Genomic DNA, 17,795 nt, shown 5'->3' with positions numbered 1-17,795 from the left:
AACATTGACTTGGACAGTTAACTTTAACCATCAAGACCTTGACTAAATATTGACTGGGAAAGTTAATTTGAACTATAAGGTCTAGAAAATCTTGTTCCTCTTTGCTAGTATTTGCTATCACTTTAAAATGTAAACACGACTGTAAAAATAGGTAGCTTGGCTGTTGCTAAATTGAACACAACTATCTTGCAAAAATAAGAAATCTGAAATGTTTAAAAGACAAGGGGCCTGTTACAGATGAGAGGGGATGGTCAATCTTCCTCTGCTTGAGCAAGGATCTCTCAAAAGCTCTAAAAAAGAGAATCACAAGGTTCATGGCTTAAATTAATTTTGATACATACATGCAGGGGTCTTACAAAGTATATTTTAAAAACTGTGTCTTGCCCAAAGAATCACGCAGGCTGACCACCAGGACAAGGGCTTTATTCTGGTACCTCTACTTTTGAAGCCCTAGTAGCAGCTACTTCAAGTCTACATCCTCCACTATTGGCATCACTTCATCATGTGAGGCCATGGGTCAAAGGACATACACAGGGTCTTTCACTAGCTGAGTTAAAAAAAAAAAAAAAAGAAAAAGAAGAAAATCAATTTCAATCCTCCTAAGATGAAACCACTGATGTGTGCAGTCACTTAAGTCCCAAAGGTAATCCTACAAGAAAACATGATGGTGTCCTCCATCACTGTGTTGAGATACTGTTGAAGTGCAGCAAAATCATCTATGAGGTATAGTCCAAGATCAAAACACTCTAAACCATAAATGTGTATTTCTAGACCAGTGTGAATAGTGCATGTTAGGTGTTTAATGAAAGAAAGTGGTAATGACAAAGGGCCAAGGAATCTTATGTTTCAGGAAGGTGTTATATATGTGGATAAAGAAATTAAACAATGCTGTGAATCCAGCACTAATTCCAGCCACCGTTTCAGTTCAAGAGTTTGAAAGTCCCTTTTAGCTTTGTGCCTCGATTCCTTTTTTAATACATCAGCTGCCTTTAGCACACTGAATGAACAACAGTTTAAGAGCAAATATAAAAGACATAAATCTCAGATATGAGTGGAAATATCAAACCGGTAAAAATTTGCTCTGCCATTATTTTTGAGTGTAGTAGTAAGGAACAGATTGATACTGGCGTTATGGGGGGTGAGGGTGGGGAATGAAAGAACAATAAACAATACAGTCATCAGTAGTTTAACACAGCGCTGTGTCTTGCAAAGGAAACATACTGTGAAACAGCTTGCGAGATAAGCTTCGTCAACGATAAGTAATTTTTATTCCGTTTGAGTGGCTGAAAACAATAAACATGATTAAATGCTTCAGACATGCATTCAGAATTTAGACAAATGGCAAAGAGTTCCAAGGACTTTGCTTTTAAAACTACTTTGGGGAAAGACCTAAAAATTAACTTAACCGGTTTGAAATGTACAATAAAATAGAAGTTCACAGGGAAATTAAAAACTTCCCATTTGCCTGCAAGCTCCATGACTCTCCAAGCCAGGAACCAGCTTTGTTATCTACTGTTCTTTACTATGATTACTGGTCCCAGTTTCCCACCTCACCACTTTACCACTCATAGAACTATTTCAAATGTGCCGGTCATGAACATGAGCTCCCATGGTGTGAAACACCCAGGAAAACACCAAAGGAAGAGGTGGCTCTAGGGAGTTTACAGTCTCGTGCGTGTCCTGCCAGCCCTTGTGGGATATGTCACGACTGTCCTGATCCAGCCTAGCAGCAGCTCCCGCACCCACCTCCCACCGCCGGCAGCGCTCTGAACTTTAATTCCCGGGTGCCTGTTCCTGGAGACTCGGTGGCCGTGCACAAACACACAAAAAAAGCACCCCGAAACATTCAATCAGGGGGGATTATTGTTTTTTTTTCCTAAAGTAAGGACCGTAAAGCAGACGCAAATGAACCTCCAAGTGGTCACTCTGCACCCGCTTCCTGACTGCTGGAAAGGGGGTTGGGGCTGCTCTCCGGGGACCAGCGGGCGGCTCCCGAAGAGGGTCCCCGGCTCGGGAGGGCGAGCTCGCCCCGCACCCCTGCGCGGCCCCTCCGCCCCGCTCCAGGCGCCATTTCCCCGCCGCTCCTCAGCGCGGCGTCCCCGGCGCTGCTGCACCTTTCCGGGGAGGGCAGCGACGGCGCCGCCGAACCGGGCTCCCTGCCCAGATCCCAGCCCGGCTCCCTGCCCGCCGCCGGCAATCTGCCCGGCTCCCTGCCCGGCAGAGCGGGCGCCTCCCGAGCGAAAGCGGGACTATCGCGACCGAAGCTGCGATCGGCGGTACCAGCCGGGGGGCGGCAGCGCTGCCCGCCCACCCCGCGGGGCAGCCCGGGGACCCCGGCACGGCGGGCGCAGCGGGGGGGGGGCGCGGCGGGGGAAATCCCGCACCCGCACCGCGTCTGTGGGTCCCTCCGAGATATTTTTTTTTTCCTTGCCCCGCTCCGGGAGATGGCAAGAGCGGCCACCTCTGCCCCCGCGGCTCGGCGGGGTGTGGGGCAGCCCCGCTCCCCCCGCCCCCGAGCTGGCAACTTCCCGCGACTCCAAGGGGATTCCAGCCCTTTCCCCCCCTCGGGGGGACAGGAGGGAGCGGGAGGGAGAAGGACAGGCACAAAAAAAAAACTTCCTTCGGAGAGAAACTGCCCTTCCGTGCCTGCTGCGGGGAGGGGGGTCCCCGCTTACAGGAAGAGCAGCGCACCCCGCACCGGGGGTCCGCCCCGCATCCCTCCCTCCCCAATCCCGCACCTGCCGCCGCGCTCGCCCCGAGGACCGGCCGCCGAGGGGAGAAGGGACCAGCGCGCTCACCTGCCCCAGCGAGCCCTCTCCTCCTCGCATTCCTCTGCTCCCCATCGTGGGCGCAGCAGCTGCTGTTATTCCTTAGGATACACATGGCTCGTCCATGCTGGGAGAGCCGCCTTCCCGCGCCGCCTGCCCTCTCCGGCCCCGCCAGCGCGGCGCTGAGGCCAGAGGGAGGGGAAAAGGGAGGTGTGCGGCGGAGGAACGCTGCTGATCAGGGGTCGGTCTCCTCCTCCTCCTCCTCCTCCTCCTCTCCAGCGCTGGGGGTCTCAGCGCCGCTGTGCAGCTGGGCAGGGAGAGGGGGACGGGAGGGGAGGGGGCTGGCGGGGCTCTCCCTGCTCAGGGCGGGGGGGGGCGATGGCGTGTCTTCTTGTCCGCAGCCTGTCATCGCCCGCGGGGCAGCCCCCGTGTGCGGAGCGGCTGGCGACCCCCGCACCGCGCCCGCAGCACCGCGCTCCAGCCGCTCATCACCGGGGGGTGTCGGTACAAGGGGCTCCCCCCGGGAGTACCAGGGGCTTCCCCGGGACGGCAGAGCGCAGGGAGGGCGGTCAGTGGGTCACTCGGGGCTGGGGGGGCGGCCCCTCCCCACGCGTGAAGCCCGGACACGGCGCCGCGAACGCGGCTCCCCCCGAGCCGGGTCGGGGAGCTGAGGCCGGGCCGGGGGCCCCGCCGCCACACCGCCACCAGTGTGCTGCTTTTCTCATGGCTTCTCTCAGTCACCCATGAAAATTTAATGAGGCATTTAGGGCTGTTACCTTCAGAGTCAATGGAGGAAGCATATTTAGCCTAATGCACTTGCTGCCGAGCCAATAGGTCTGTTGCAGGCGGATCAGAAGTCATGGAGAGACTCTCCTTTCAACACAAAATTCACGACCCATTAAACTTATTCTGTGATAACAGCTTCTTTACAAACGGGGACCCATAGAAAACAGAGGCTGTCATACACTTCCCGAAAGGATTTACATACAGAGAGAAGTACATTCGCCAGGTTATTGCCATTTCATTAGTATTATCTTTCATCAATGCATAAAAGCAGCTCTACTCTCGCTAACTGAGGTAAATGACTAAAAGAAAAGCTTTTTGCAGCCTCCAGATAGATCTGATTCGCCCCCCGGGTCTGAGTGGCCGCATCTCCCTCGGCTGACAGGGAAGACGGCTCAAACCATTACAGGGTATTGGATCTGATCAGAAATTACGAGCGAGATGTTCTGCCGGACACGCAAATATTCAACTGCTGATGTGTACTCCTCGAGATGACAGCCAAGGAGTGATCACCAAGATGCTCACAAAGTAGAAAGATGTCTACAGGTTATTTTACCTCTACCTGACAGGCAGGAGATCTGAACCAATGTGGGAACATGCTTAACAGGGCAAGGAGTGCTCATCCAGGAACAGAGGGAAAGGCTGAGTGAACAAATTGATTGAAAGTACATGCAGATATCTGGTAACGTTCTCAAATATTATCAGTTTCATCTCCCTCAATTATTCTTTCCGTATCACATTAGGTATTAAGCGTAAAAGATAAAGCCATGTAATAACCTTTACAATGTAACAAAAATGCACTTCAAAATTCAAGCCACAATTACAGAAGTAGTTGATGGAAGGGAGACTTTCCTTATAGACCTTTTTTCTTCATTTCAATTTATTACAGACATGAAAGATGAGATTAACAATTGAACCCACTTATTCTAATGTAAATTAAAAAAATTAAGTCCTAGTAGTCAACTTAATTGCAGAAAATTTCCTATTGGTGAGAATTTCACCATCTAGGAAGACAAAGGACTTAAGTAGAAATAAAGACACACAAGTCACTTTTTCATTTCAGCATCCTTGAGGAGGCATGTGGCTATGCTTGTCTGTAAGTATTAAGTCCAGTAAAATGTTGGTGATCCTTAGTTCCCAAAAGGCATATTTTTTTGTTGGGGAAGCAGTAAATTAACTGCTCTATGCCCTTGTCCATTACCCTATAAAATGAAGTTGCACTTATTGTGTTGCTGGCCTCACTGAGGTCCTGCAGTGTACAGGAAGGGTGCTAACAGTTGACTAAGAAGAGAAGGAGCTTTGAGTGAGTGCAAATTTCATTCAATATCTGAAATGGATGGATGCAAGACACACTTTCTAACAATATTTTTAAAATATAAATATAAATATAAATTTAACTATAAAAGACTACGAGCTCACAGCTTGTAATATGAATGCAAATGAACTTGTAATTATACTATGCAATTTTCTACTTAAAAAAATATAGAACAGACCTGAAGAGTAATATGAACTGTAGTTCTTTATTTTGTTCTTTCATTATGCAAGAGTTGCCATAAGGAATCTGCTCTGTTTTAATGTGTAATATTTTTTAGCCATAACTTTGCAACACAAAATCTCACATGAGAACATATACATGGTCACAGTTCCTTCTCTCTAGTGACCAATGAGCAAAAGAGCAAGAAATTTGGTGTGAAGACTGACATAGACGCCTTTTTTCTTATCTGTAAAGCATATTTAAACTCATCATTCCTATATTCTCCTTTCTGATGATGCACTGTGCCATCACAAATTATGTGATAAACCATTAAGAGTTATACATTAAGATCTGTAGGCCAAAGATGTAATTTCCACTAAGCACTGACCAGCTGGACGACTGAAGATAGAAACCTAAAAGCATAGTTCTCAACTATTTTCCCATGTGTTGAATAGTCACCTCTGCAGCTCTCAGTCCCTTAGTGTTTCCTAAAAGAACTAAAGGGAAAGTAGTATCATCTTCTTAGTTCCTGATTAGATTTGAGAAAACAGGACAACGATCCTAAGCTATTTAAGTATTTCTGTACACTCAGTTGAGATAAGGATGAATTCAGTGTTACAGCCAAGAGCACTGCACAAATTGTTTAAAGAATTGCCTCAAAAAACACATTAGCATATCCACTACTGATACCTGCAGACCTGTTTTTTAAGTAATTTGTTATACTACCCAATTTCAATGGAACTGCAGTTGTCAGTAAACTGCTGTACCCCACAGAGCAAAAATGTTTACCTGGAAATAAGAGATAATTTGCAAGATAATTATGGATGGTGAATTCACTGTCAAGGTTTCTGACTTCCTAGGATAAGGGTAGTCAAAAAACTTCACAGTTTCACCTCAGAGGCAAGTTCATCAGTTTTGTTCAGCTGCAAGCCTATGTGAAATGCTAAGGCAGTAAAACCACTATTATCCTGCAAAAATGGCAAACCACTGGCCACAAATCCCATAGGGTTCTTGTCAGAGTAACAGCCATTAGCATTAATGAGAACTGGACATTCTCTGAGATGGAATATAGGTCTTATCTTCATTAAACTAAGCCATGTATCTCAAGCTGTGCTGATGATAAAGGACTACCAAATAATGGTATGGAGAAATTTTGAGAGATGTTTGAGGAGTCTTTGGTGGTGCTTTCAAAGAATCTAGAAGGGAACAATACACAATGTTACACTTTACTTGATTCAAGCAGGTATTCAAATATCTGAAGAGAGAGTCAGCTGTTATTTCTGCTATTAACATATTACTAAAATACAGTACAACATGCAGGACCCATCCATTCCTTGCCAACTGAGCTCAAAAAATGTCGGCCTGCTCACAAAACCCCTCTTCACATCTACCGATCTATATTGTAGCCCACAGCAGGATCATCTTGATCACTCTGGAGATACTCTACATGAATAGTTCCTCACACAATAGTGATTTCAGTTTAATAAGTTCCTCTAAGGCAATTAGGCACTGACTGAAAAGAATACCTGCTGCATTATCAGTAGCTATGGTAGCCCATTTTTTACCATTGTAGCCACACAGTTATCTCCTTAGCCATTCAGCAGAACAATTAATCATGATTTGGTATTCATTCACTATTTTCTCAAATGCAAAGAAACTCAGGTCTCTCATTCCATTAAAGATCTATTAGGGATATTTTCTCAGAGATACCAACTCAGCTGACAGGTCACTAAGCAGAATATGTTCCTGAACACGACTCTTGCCCATCAAAGAGATCTGTGTAGAAAAATTGTGGTGGTTCATCATGAAAAATGAGAAGCCACTCTATCATCTGGCAGTGACACATCAGGAAGAGGTTATGATAATCCTTGACCACACAGTGCAATCTGGTAAAACATGCATCATCCCAAAAAATCAATGACATCTATCCATTAAAAGCCAGCACGTGGAAATACTCAAAATAGAATTAAGTCTTGAATGTTCCAGAGACTCATCATGAGTTTCTGAAGGTGGAGCTTCTACTATTATGGCTTGGTCTCAGGAGGAACTCTTCATGCATCTCAACAAAGATTGCACAATCTTGTAGTTACACATGCAAAAAAGGATTCAGGAGCTTGGTTCAAATCCCAGCTTTGTCAGTGACTAGTTGTGTGACCTTAGAAAAGTAAACCTACACTCTTTTTATGTCCATCTCTACCACACCTATGTCAGAGGCCTCCTAAGAGACTTTCTCCAGCAATATTTGGAAAGATCACAGAGAGAGGCAAAGACATGTATAAACACTAACCATTCATATATGACCATTCATTCTATTTTGATTCCTGGGAGGAAAAATAGAAACAGGATCTTATCATTACATCTCCTAGCCTGTTATTCTCCATCACATACTCACAACATTATTGAACTAACCCTAATGCAAACACTTTCCTCAGCTGCAAACGAGCAGCTCCAAGTGTCTCAGACTACCCCTCCAAAATCAATCTTCTAGTAGATGGCAGCAAGTAGATGCCTGTCCTGCCAAGTAATGGAATTCGTGAAAGCACTGGAGATTATGATCCACATTATTTCCCAGATGCCCATGAAAGAGTCTATGATTCTTCAAGTACAGCGATCAACTTCTTCACAAATCCAAACTGCTTCATATTTCAAATCCTTTTTGGCAAGGTGCATTTCCCTTCACAGCCAATTAACTGCAAACTAATTTAGAGTGGGTTTGCTTTTGCAAACGTGTCAGGTTCCAACAGAGAACATGTTGCTAAAAGCATGATATATGCACACATTCTGAGTTCTGTTGTTCTCTCATCCCCCCTAATCACCACTGATGATCCACACAGAGACACCTCAGCATTTAATAAGTTCCTTTCTAGGAAAACTTCAGAGATGAAGAAAACTTTCAGCATCCCCTATACCCTGAAAGCCCACATGTTCTGTATTAATTTGCAAAGTGCTCACACTAGTTTAAACACACATAAAAGGGTACCTACTATAGAAATGTATTTTGACTATGGAAAATAAAGGATATCTGCTGTATAAAGAATTCTGAAATTTGTCTTCAGTCTGGATTACAGAGTAAAAGGGAGTCTGAAAATTTTAAACTCTCCATTTCTCCAAGAAGAAAGCTTATTGCAGCCTGTTCTTGAGATTTTGTCTGCTCTAGCAAGCAGTCAACACATTTAAGCTTTCTGATTTGGACAATACTACAACTTCTTTTTACCAAGTATATATTTATCTTCATTATTTCCTTATTTTCAGATGTGAGCTTTACAATGGAAAACTTCAGACTCAGAGGTTCCTAAAGATCTTGGCTCTTGTCATAGTCTGTGATTTTGACAGCAAAAGATCCACTTGCCATTGTAAAAATCATTTTTTGTTAAAAAGAGACAGATAAACATGGTATTTAGGGCTGCATTCCTCTCAATTTCTGCCAAAATAACAGATATTCAGGAGACAGCAATTGTGTGTAGTGAATGTCCTCAACAAGTAAGGTTGTTATTCATTTTCTCTTATGTCACATTACATTTTCCTCTTTATATTTTTCTTTAAATATTTAGACAGAGCAGAGAGTTTTAAACATGTCATTGACACAAATAAATGTTTAGGCAGTCATTCTACCTTGGGTTCTGCTCTTGTCAGATCTGATAAGTTAAATATCACTGGATCTGGTCAGTAATTGGATGGAAGACCTCTGAGGAAAACTCAAGTGCTGAACTAAGTGACTCTGGTAACTCAGTAGGTGTTTTTCTAACCTCAGACTCATCCTGAAAAATGCCCTCAGCATGATAGTATGAGCACTAGCTGAAAAAGGCATTTTCAAGTAAGATTTAATGTATTATTTCTGTTAGGCACTAGAAAAGACTCCTAACGCTTTCCTTTCAAACTTGCTTAGCCCACTTTCGACTTAGTTGAGCCCACTACTATATAAAGCTATATTTGAAAGTATGAAATCAATTTTTCATCGTTTTCCTTTTAATAATAATAAATTTTTAAAAACCGTTGTTTAAATAGTCATTTGTACATTTCTTTGCCTTTGATGCCTACATGCCTGACCTTTCCTCTTACTCTCTCATTATGTCTCTGAGGGGTCAGCCTCAGTCCAGCTCATGGACATCCCTGCCCATGGCAGGGGGGTTGAAACCAAATGATCTTTAAAGTCTCTTCCAACCTAAACCATTCTATGATCCTGTGATGAAGTGGAACTGACACTGATGGGACCACTCCACCCTTCAGGCCGTGGAGTATGTTGAGGCCAAGGACTTGGTTATGAACTCCAGCCTTCCATGTTATGTGGCTCAACAGTCAACTAAGACCTGTAGCTCAAATACAAGATCTCAGCACTTCTGGGACCCTACAACATGCCATGGAATTAATGAACAGGTAAAACTGGCTCCTGGGATGTCAATTTTCTCCTTGTCCAGCAAAGAGGCTGGACCTTGGAGCTCCCAATCACTGTGCCCGCTACACAGTGAGGGTTTGCACAAGTCTGGAAACCTCAGCTCTATGCAGCACGCCAGACTTCAGCCAAACATATTTGTCTAAGTTGATATTTCTGTAATACATTTCAAAACATGACAAATCATTACTTTCTGATGTTTGGTATTCATATTTTTTTTCCTCTTTAAGCTTTACAGGCAGAAATAGAAATTGCAAGTGCCACCATAGCAACTCAGTGCAATAATATAAATCTTCAAATAACAATTTAAATGAAGGATGTGTGAAGTATTTTTATTTTGTAATAAATTTATAGGTGTCAACTAGATCAGGGCTTCATTTCTAAACAGGTTTTGCTGTTTATTTAAAAAGACAATCCTTCACTTGAAAGAGATTATAATGCTAGCCTGAGACAAAACACTGAGGTTTAACAAAATATCTCAAATCCATACTATGTATTTATATTAGAAAACTGCTCACTGGATCAGCTTAGGTTCCTAAATGTCTATTTAATTTTTTACTCTTGGATTTCTTATTCACATTTAATAAGAAATTATGACAGAACCAAGACAGAATCTATACGACCCATTTAGGGAATCCTCACCCACTGTCACAAAACCAGGATAATTTCAAAGGTTGTTAACAAGTGGGATTTGTAAAAGACTGACAATTGTTATATGCTTAAGGTCCAGTTTAACACTATGCAACATATATGTAGATTATAGTTTTTCACATACGTGGTTCCTCTGGCTGAGCTGATATCTCTCCAAATCAGGATAACACTCAGCTAATCAGGGAATACAGTGGCACCCCTTCAAGCCAATGTAAGGGCCAAGTTCCAGTTTTAGATGCTAAGCACGCACTGTTGGAACTTTTGGAAGGCTGACTTTCACGTATATTGTGCATTAAAGACTGAATCTGTATGCCAACCTCTAGCAAAACTGCCAAAGACAGCAGCATCAGTATCCAGAGGAGTTACAAGGAATCAAGGTTGCACGCAGAATAAAAATAAATCTGAGTTATTGTTAAGCCAAATAACCCATTCCTTTCTGATTCCTTCATTTCTCATCAACATCTGCCTAAATGTATCTCCTTTACAATGAGTTTGTTTCCTCAACATAAAAATAAATTTGAACGAGAACACCAAGATGTTTGTCAGCTTTCAGAGCAGGGAAAATCCATGTTGTTTAAAAAACAAAGCTTCTGAACACACAAATATGTTCACTGTGGACTGAAATATATCATAGGCATGGTCTTTAGCAAGGAAAAAAGTCCAAATTTGATTATAAATAGATAATTAATTACAAAAGATCTATAGCAGTCAACCTGCTGTTGAAGTACAAGTCCTTGGGAGTGACAAACGTCAATACATAACACAACTGAGGAGTGGGTGGGAAGCAAGACTAGATCCATCTGGCCTGTTGATGGGGAAGAAAGAGGGAGTGTGACCAGTAACACATATGCCAGGGCACATACTGGATGAGAAAATGTGAGTGTGGAGCTTCCCCAGCCTCATGCCCTTATGTTAACTTCAAATCTGTGGTAACGTATGTTCCAGCCCTGCACATCGCTGCCCATATTTGTGCTCCATACGTAATCCCCCAGGAACACATGAGCATGACTTGGATTGGAGAAAGTGGGGCTCATGGGAAAATCTACTGAAATTAAACAGTGACAGTAAATGAAATTAGAAGTTGCTGACATTTGTTTCCAGGTAGCCATAAATCCACCTTCCCACTTTTCCTATTCTCTGAATATCTTCCTTTTCTAATCCACGGCAGGTTTTCCAGTCTGTCTGACACAACTGCTCACTGCTTTGCCTCTACCATAGTCTGGAAACCGAATCCTCTATCTATAGAACCCTAATTTGCTACACCTTCTGAAGATGATTTTGCATTGAGCTCAGGAAGCATGGATTTTATATGTGTTTTGATGAGCCATCAACTATTTTAGATACTATTCACGCTCACCAACAGATTTTGAAATGAAACAAAATCTGCCTCTCATCACATGCACAACAGGATATAACAGATGTCACAGAGAAACCAAGTAATAGCAGTTTTCATGGTTGAATTCAACAATTACCTCTGTGCTCCACTCAGTGGCCTCTGCCATAAAGCCCAATAAAAATGAGACAACTACCCTCAGGAGTCCAGTGTAAACTTTTATAAACAAAGTCTAGGAAGACACAAGCCAGGAAAGCATCCAAATAGACATTTAGAGTTAGGTTATATCTAATCTTGAATGTCCTGTTGGAGCAAAGAAGGACGTACACTGCTGGAGGAAAAACAAAACTGATGTCTCTTCTAGGAAGAACAAAGAATATTGTGCCCACGTTTACACTATAACCTCACTCTCATGGTAGTATTTGCTGGCAGGAATGGCATCCTCTTGGTAATTCCATCACTGACCACTTGCAGCCAGTATGAACACACTGTAAACTCCCTCTTACAAAACAACAGCATTTGGCAGCTCCTTCCCAAACCCTCTCTAGATGAGAAGCCCAATGAAGATCCTTTTCTTCGGCTCATTGCACAGGAGTTGTACATGGCTTTTCTGTCCTTGTGTGATTTTCTCCTGCAATGTGTACTCAAGGTTAAAGTGCTGTCCTTTCTCCTTGGAGATATCTGTCACTGAACTATCAAAGTGCGCATGTTAGATCTTGCCAAGTGGATAGTCAAGCGATGCAAAGACAGACCTTTAGTGCATGTTGTGACCTTAGTGCATTCCCTTTAAACATGTAAAAAAAAAAGGAAGGGAAAAGCACCTCTTCTCTTTTCCATTTGAAGGGGGGGAGGCCATTAAGTGGCACTTTGGGTGCAGTAGCCCTCACATTTATTGCAATTATTATGGCACCTGGAGGCTTCAGCTGAGACCACAATCCCTTTATGATGAGCAGTGTAAGACATAAAGCAAGAGAAAAGCCTTATCTCAAAAATGCATAAACTAAACACAGCTATAATGGCTAGTAAGAAAAAATCCTCATCCCCGTTTCCATCATAAGGAAAGGAGGCATAGGGAATAAATGAGCTTTTCTCCAAAATCCCGGTGAATCTGTGGCAAAGTCAGGGGGAAGGACTCGGGTCTCTGCCAACTGCTCAGCTGACACCTCCACTTCAGAACAACACATCTACGACACAGACCTCATCTTGCAGGTTCTGCAGCTCTTTCACATCATGCACAGCCTTTGAAGAGACTTGTAGCCCAGTAAATCAACATTTTGCAGAGCTAATTTCATATGTTGGCCTTTCTAGGATAACGCAGTTTGTTGGTTTCTCTGTATTTGCCACAAAACAGGGAAAGAGAAGAAAACCACAAGCTTTGGACAGCACAAATATTACCTGTAGGAAGTGTCCAGGGCACTGGATCTGGATGCCATGCATCTGGCATCACTTCCAACTCCTCTCTTCTACCCAGTATGCATATCCAGTTGGGAATGTCCACTTTACTATCACTTAACCTGGCCTAGTGTTTGAACACTCACTGTGATTTAAACATCATCACACAGAAGAGTATTAAAGCTTAAACATGACTTAGAGCACGGATTAACAACAATCATATGGAAACTATCTCATTTTAGCTAAAAGGGAGTAGGATTAAATGCAATTAAGAGCTCCCAATGATGTAATAAAGACAACTAAAAAAAATTAAGGCAAGTGGGCAAGAAGCAATCACCTTCTGTCTGGAAACAGTAAAATAATGATAGTCTGATTGTTCTTAGGGTCACCAAGGCCAAAATGTGCAAAATGACCTTCATTAAGTCATACTTTATACTTCTGCTAGGGGACTGTTGCATCTGCTCCTTTCGATTTGGCTTGTTTGAGTAACAAAGCTCCCAGTGATCATCTAAACCTCATTTGAAGCACCTGTGAACAATTCATTATATTAATATAACAGCAGGGGAGGAGTACAGATACTAATAAATAGGTTGTTGAGCAGCTTTTGCTGCCAAGGTTGCTTTACACAGCAAGGAAATGTCCCCTCCACCCAAAAGCTGGGGAACTGCACTGAGACACTGGGATGTGTTGTACCATGATGTGTCAGAACACACATCTGGTGGTAGAGAAGCATGTAAATTAATTTTTCCTTTCAAAGCAGTTGATAAACGTGTTTAATACTTCTGAGAGACTCCAGCATGATTTGAAACAGTTTGCTCTCAGTTAGCATAGAACAAATGTTCTCCAGCTAAAGGTGGCTATGAAAGGCATTTGGTAACGATTTGTACCAGCTGGCCTTCTCATTACTTTGAATAGATTTGTGTAAATCAGCACATAAAAATAAGCAAGTGGTCAATGCCTTTAATTGCATTTGGATGTAGTGTAGTAATGGCAAATATCAGAACTTTTGTATTTGTCCTCACATTGTGCAGTTTTAGAAAACAGATTTTTTTTTTTTAATAGAAAGAGCAGCAAAAAAGATTTTGCTGTTAACATCTATTTAGTCTGGTTTCACTTAGTCACATTTTGCAAATGTCAGTGAAAAGCAAAGGTCAACTGGGAAAAAAACAGTGTGTTATGGATCGGTACAATTACAGAATGCAGAGTAGCACAGGGTTATGGAATGAGCTTAGGAGGAAAACATATCTGCAGTGTGGGATAGACATGGGGCAAAATACTGCTCATGGACCAGAATACCTATCACCTTAAAGTAGTAGAAAAAATACAGTTTATGTTACTGTCTTTAAGATATTTTACCAAAGAAACAGAGGAGAACATCACATTTTCAATTAATTGCCTTTTTTTTTCTTGATATTTGGGCAGTTTGGAAGTGTCTTGTGTTTGATCACCAGTTTGCAGGTCAGAGCATCCTCACTGCACTCTTGCTAGAGTGATTTTTTTTCCATTGAACAAAGGGATGTATAGGAAACTAGAAGCAAAGTCCCCATAGAAGATGTGGGCTGTATTCCTCACTCCACAAAGCATTCGGGAAAATACAGTAAGGTCTAACTTTCAAAAGTGTTTAACATTTTCTAAATCAGTATGTGTTAAGTACCTAAGAACCTTTATCTGTCTTTCTGTCTCCGTCAATATTCTGGGTATGGGAACTGCCTGGAGAAGCTGTAGATTCCCCATCCCTGGAAGTGTTCAACACCAGGTTGGACAGGGCTTGGAGCAACCTGGTCTACTGGAAGGTGTCACTGCCCATGGCAAGAGGGTTGGAACTGGATGATCTTTAATGTCCCTTCCAACCCAAACCATTCTGTGATTCTGTGATGATACTAAAGCACACTGAAAAACTTGAAAAGAATGTGTGCTTAATAATTATAAAGTATTCTGTCCTTACAGGTTTGATTGAGAATTTGTAACTATTATTATTCTGGAAAGCACACAAAATCCATACAGAAGTGTCTCCAGACAGTTGAACTGGAATAGACTTTGCCCGTTTTCATCCCTTTATATAAAGAAGTGAAAATTAGAAAAGGAAGGATACTACATATATCAACAGCCAGGAGGGAGAACATTTTAAACACAGAATTTAATACAATCAATAAATTTTATACCAATATAACAGAGTAAACAACATCAAATTGAAGAATGGACAAAACTGCTTTTATAAAAAAAACCAAGCTAATTTTCATCACACTTCTGTAAAGGTTGCTCATTTGAAACCTTTGAGCCCAAAGGAATCATATGACACAAACAGGTTGAGGGATTTTCAGTAATTGCATCTTTCACATCTATCTTCTGCATAGATAGCTATGAAATAAATACTGCATGTGAGCAAGTATAAAAATGTACTTGAGGTACTTCTGTTAGATAGAATCTCATCCTCTTGAAATTGCCTTTCTCGTGAAAGATGCCCAATGACAACCAGCAGTTTAACTGGCTGGGGATATATATAGTCAGTTACCCCTCAGCCTTAAACTGTTATCTGATTTGTCCCATAAAGCAAAATATATGAGGTACATGATACAGCATGGGGATAATGTACAATAAACATAACTTACACTGCAGGAAAATGAGTTCCTGTTGGATCATCTCACAACAGAGTCAACTGTGCAAGAATACACCCAATTTGCCCAAACTGTGTTCTTGTTTATATTCCTTTATCCCATAAGCATAATTAAACCCCGGGGACCCCTGGTGGCCTAGTGGTTAGCATGCAGGACTCTCACCTCTGCGACCCAGGTTCGAATCCCAGCCAGTCCCCCGGGCAGATGGAGCCCGTTAGCCCTGTGAGGCCATCCATCTATGAGAAGGTCACTCTAAACAAACCTACATCCTGAGGACCTCACTGCCATTGTCCAAGCTTGCTTGGCCCCGGCAGATGAACCTTAGGATTAAAGGGTGGGCTCAGTTCAGCGCAGGCTGTGTCTCACCTAAAAAATCCATTGCGCAGGCTGGAAAGGTAAAAAGACCTTTCCCCAAATCTTCGTTCACGAAGACTGGCTATTATTATTATTATTATTAATTAAACCCAGTCTTTTTTGTAAGATAGTTCTGTGATAGCTTTTAAATTACTTATTCTAGTGAAGCCTGCCAAAACTTCTTTTTTCCCCCTTTTGAAAATGCAATGTACATTATTTGCTGCACTGGCAAGGAGGTACAATCAGACTGTTCTTTCTCAGCCTGTCCCTCACAATCTTTACAGAGCATGCAATCACCATTGCCTTTTGAGGTTTCTTCTCAGGACAAGAAAAGCTATGGCTTATGAAGAGTGGAACGTATTTAAATGACTTTCAAAAATCATGAAGTTAAAAGCTACTGGATTTCTGTAATAGCTCCTAAATATTTTTACATTTTAACAGGGATTATTAACTTATGTCTCCATTAGAAGATAAAAGGAAAAATATTTCTTTATAGGACAATTTACAATAGTTATTTATTTTTTTCGATGAATGCAGACACTGTGTCAAGTCTTATCCATATTCTGGAGTTATGTAATTTTGTACATATCAATCATCACTTTAGATTTTTTTTTCCATTTAAAGTATAAATATTTAGAATGATAGTCTTCACATAGCTTGCATTCTCAAATAATGGCTATAAATTCAAAAGCAGAGGTTCTGGGGTGTCTTTCTTCACCTACACGTGTGCTTGCATTGAGGAACTTGAACATGTAACCCACATGCTATGAAAAAGTACTGAAGTTGGGGCTTCAAGACCTAAAGGTCCACTCTGAGTTTGTCCCATTAGATCAGAATAAAAGAGGTAAGGAGGACCTGTGCCCTGAGGAACTGTCATCTAAATAGTTGATAGAACTATTGGCTGGAAGGGAGCCTGGAACATGTATTTTGGTAGTAACAAGTGTATTATTCTAATTTGTGATTTCTAAATGAAGAAAAAGAGCATTATTAGGTAACGAGGTGAGAAGAAAAGGAGATGGGGTAGGGAAGTCTGGCAGAGAACAGCATGGTGAGGAAGGCATACATGTGGGAAAGCTGAAATGGGGATACAGTGCTGGAGGGACAGATGGAGTCAGAGCCAGGCTGTGACACAGGTCCCACACAGCTTCCGTGGGTGAGCAAACAACACAGACCCTTCTAGTAGAGCTTTTGCACAGGAAGGTCTATGCATAACAAATTCATTATTGCTTTAAAAAGCAAGCATGTCAAAACCAGCTTTTGAATCTGGCCACATCGTGATTTTCACCTTTAATGGGCCTCTAAGGTCTATGGTTTGTTAGCATTATGCAAACCTTATTTTAAAGAATGCAAGCTGGAAATATTTGGCCATAAATGGGTTTGTAGGAAGAGTAATTCCCCTAAGGTTTCCCAAACTTCCCCTTATTGTCACAAGTTCACTGCAAACACAGTCTGAAATTTCATCTATTCTCATTGACCATTTCCCTCTGGCTTTCTTGTGTTGTGTTTATTTTTATTATTCCTTAATTAGATTACAAACACTTTCTACAGAAACAGTAAAACACTGCCTCTGGTTCCTGGTAACAGTAAATTTTAAATGTATATTAACTCAATGTTTTAATTTCAAGCTGAATGCAAATTAAATTAATCTTTCAACAGAAGCAGTAAGTTGTCATTTTCCTCAGTGCTTGTCTCATGCAAAATTTGTTCACTGTTTAAAAAGCCATTTTTTAAACAAAATTGGTAATTGACTTCAGAACAAGCCTTGTTGCCTTGTGTTATTCCAGACCTGCACTTCATAGGAGGAAAGTCATCAAGACAGTTTTATCATTTTCCAGTCACTGCTCTTGCTACAAGCTTACATAAAGTCTTGCAAGCAGTTGGAAATAATACTGTACCTTTCTGGAGTACCACTTTCTGCTTCACTACTGGGTGGGATCACTACTGTCTTGCCATCAAGGTACTAAAAACATATTTCTTCATTTCCTTGACTTAGTGAAAAAGCTTTAACCAGAAAATTTCCTAATAAGGAGCCATA

The 17,795-nt window shown here is 41.9% G+C and overlaps 1 protein-coding gene across 16 annotated transcripts in view; it reads right to left on the bottom strand.

Annotated features, from left to right (window-relative positions):
* Positions 1–17,795, bottom strand: part of DAB1 (DAB1, reelin adaptor protein) — a 437,418-nt gene that overhangs the window by 151,570 nt on the left and 268,053 nt on the right. For 3 of the 16 annotated variants that reach the window (XM_027698932.1, XM_027698934.1, XM_027698935.1), the window contains exon 1: positions 2,799–2,952. The exons of the other annotated variants lie outside the window; for them this stretch is intronic. The gene's annotated coding sequence lies outside the window, so the exon portion shown is untranslated. Of the gene's footprint in view, positions 1–2,798; positions 2,953–17,795 lie in introns of those variants that run through there. 16 annotated transcript variants of the gene reach the window in all.

The sequence above is a fragment of the Neopelma chrysocephalum genome, unplaced genomic scaffold (genome assembly GCF_003984885.1).
Source record: "Neopelma chrysocephalum unplaced genomic scaffold, ASM398488v2 Primary Assembly neopelma1_135, whole genome shotgun sequence".
NCBI classification, from domain to species: domain Eukaryota; kingdom Metazoa; phylum Chordata; class Aves; order Passeriformes; family Pipridae; genus Neopelma; species Neopelma chrysocephalum.
The sequence above is the reverse complement of the archived record's forward strand: the minus strand, read 5'-3'. Positions and strand labels throughout refer to the sequence as shown.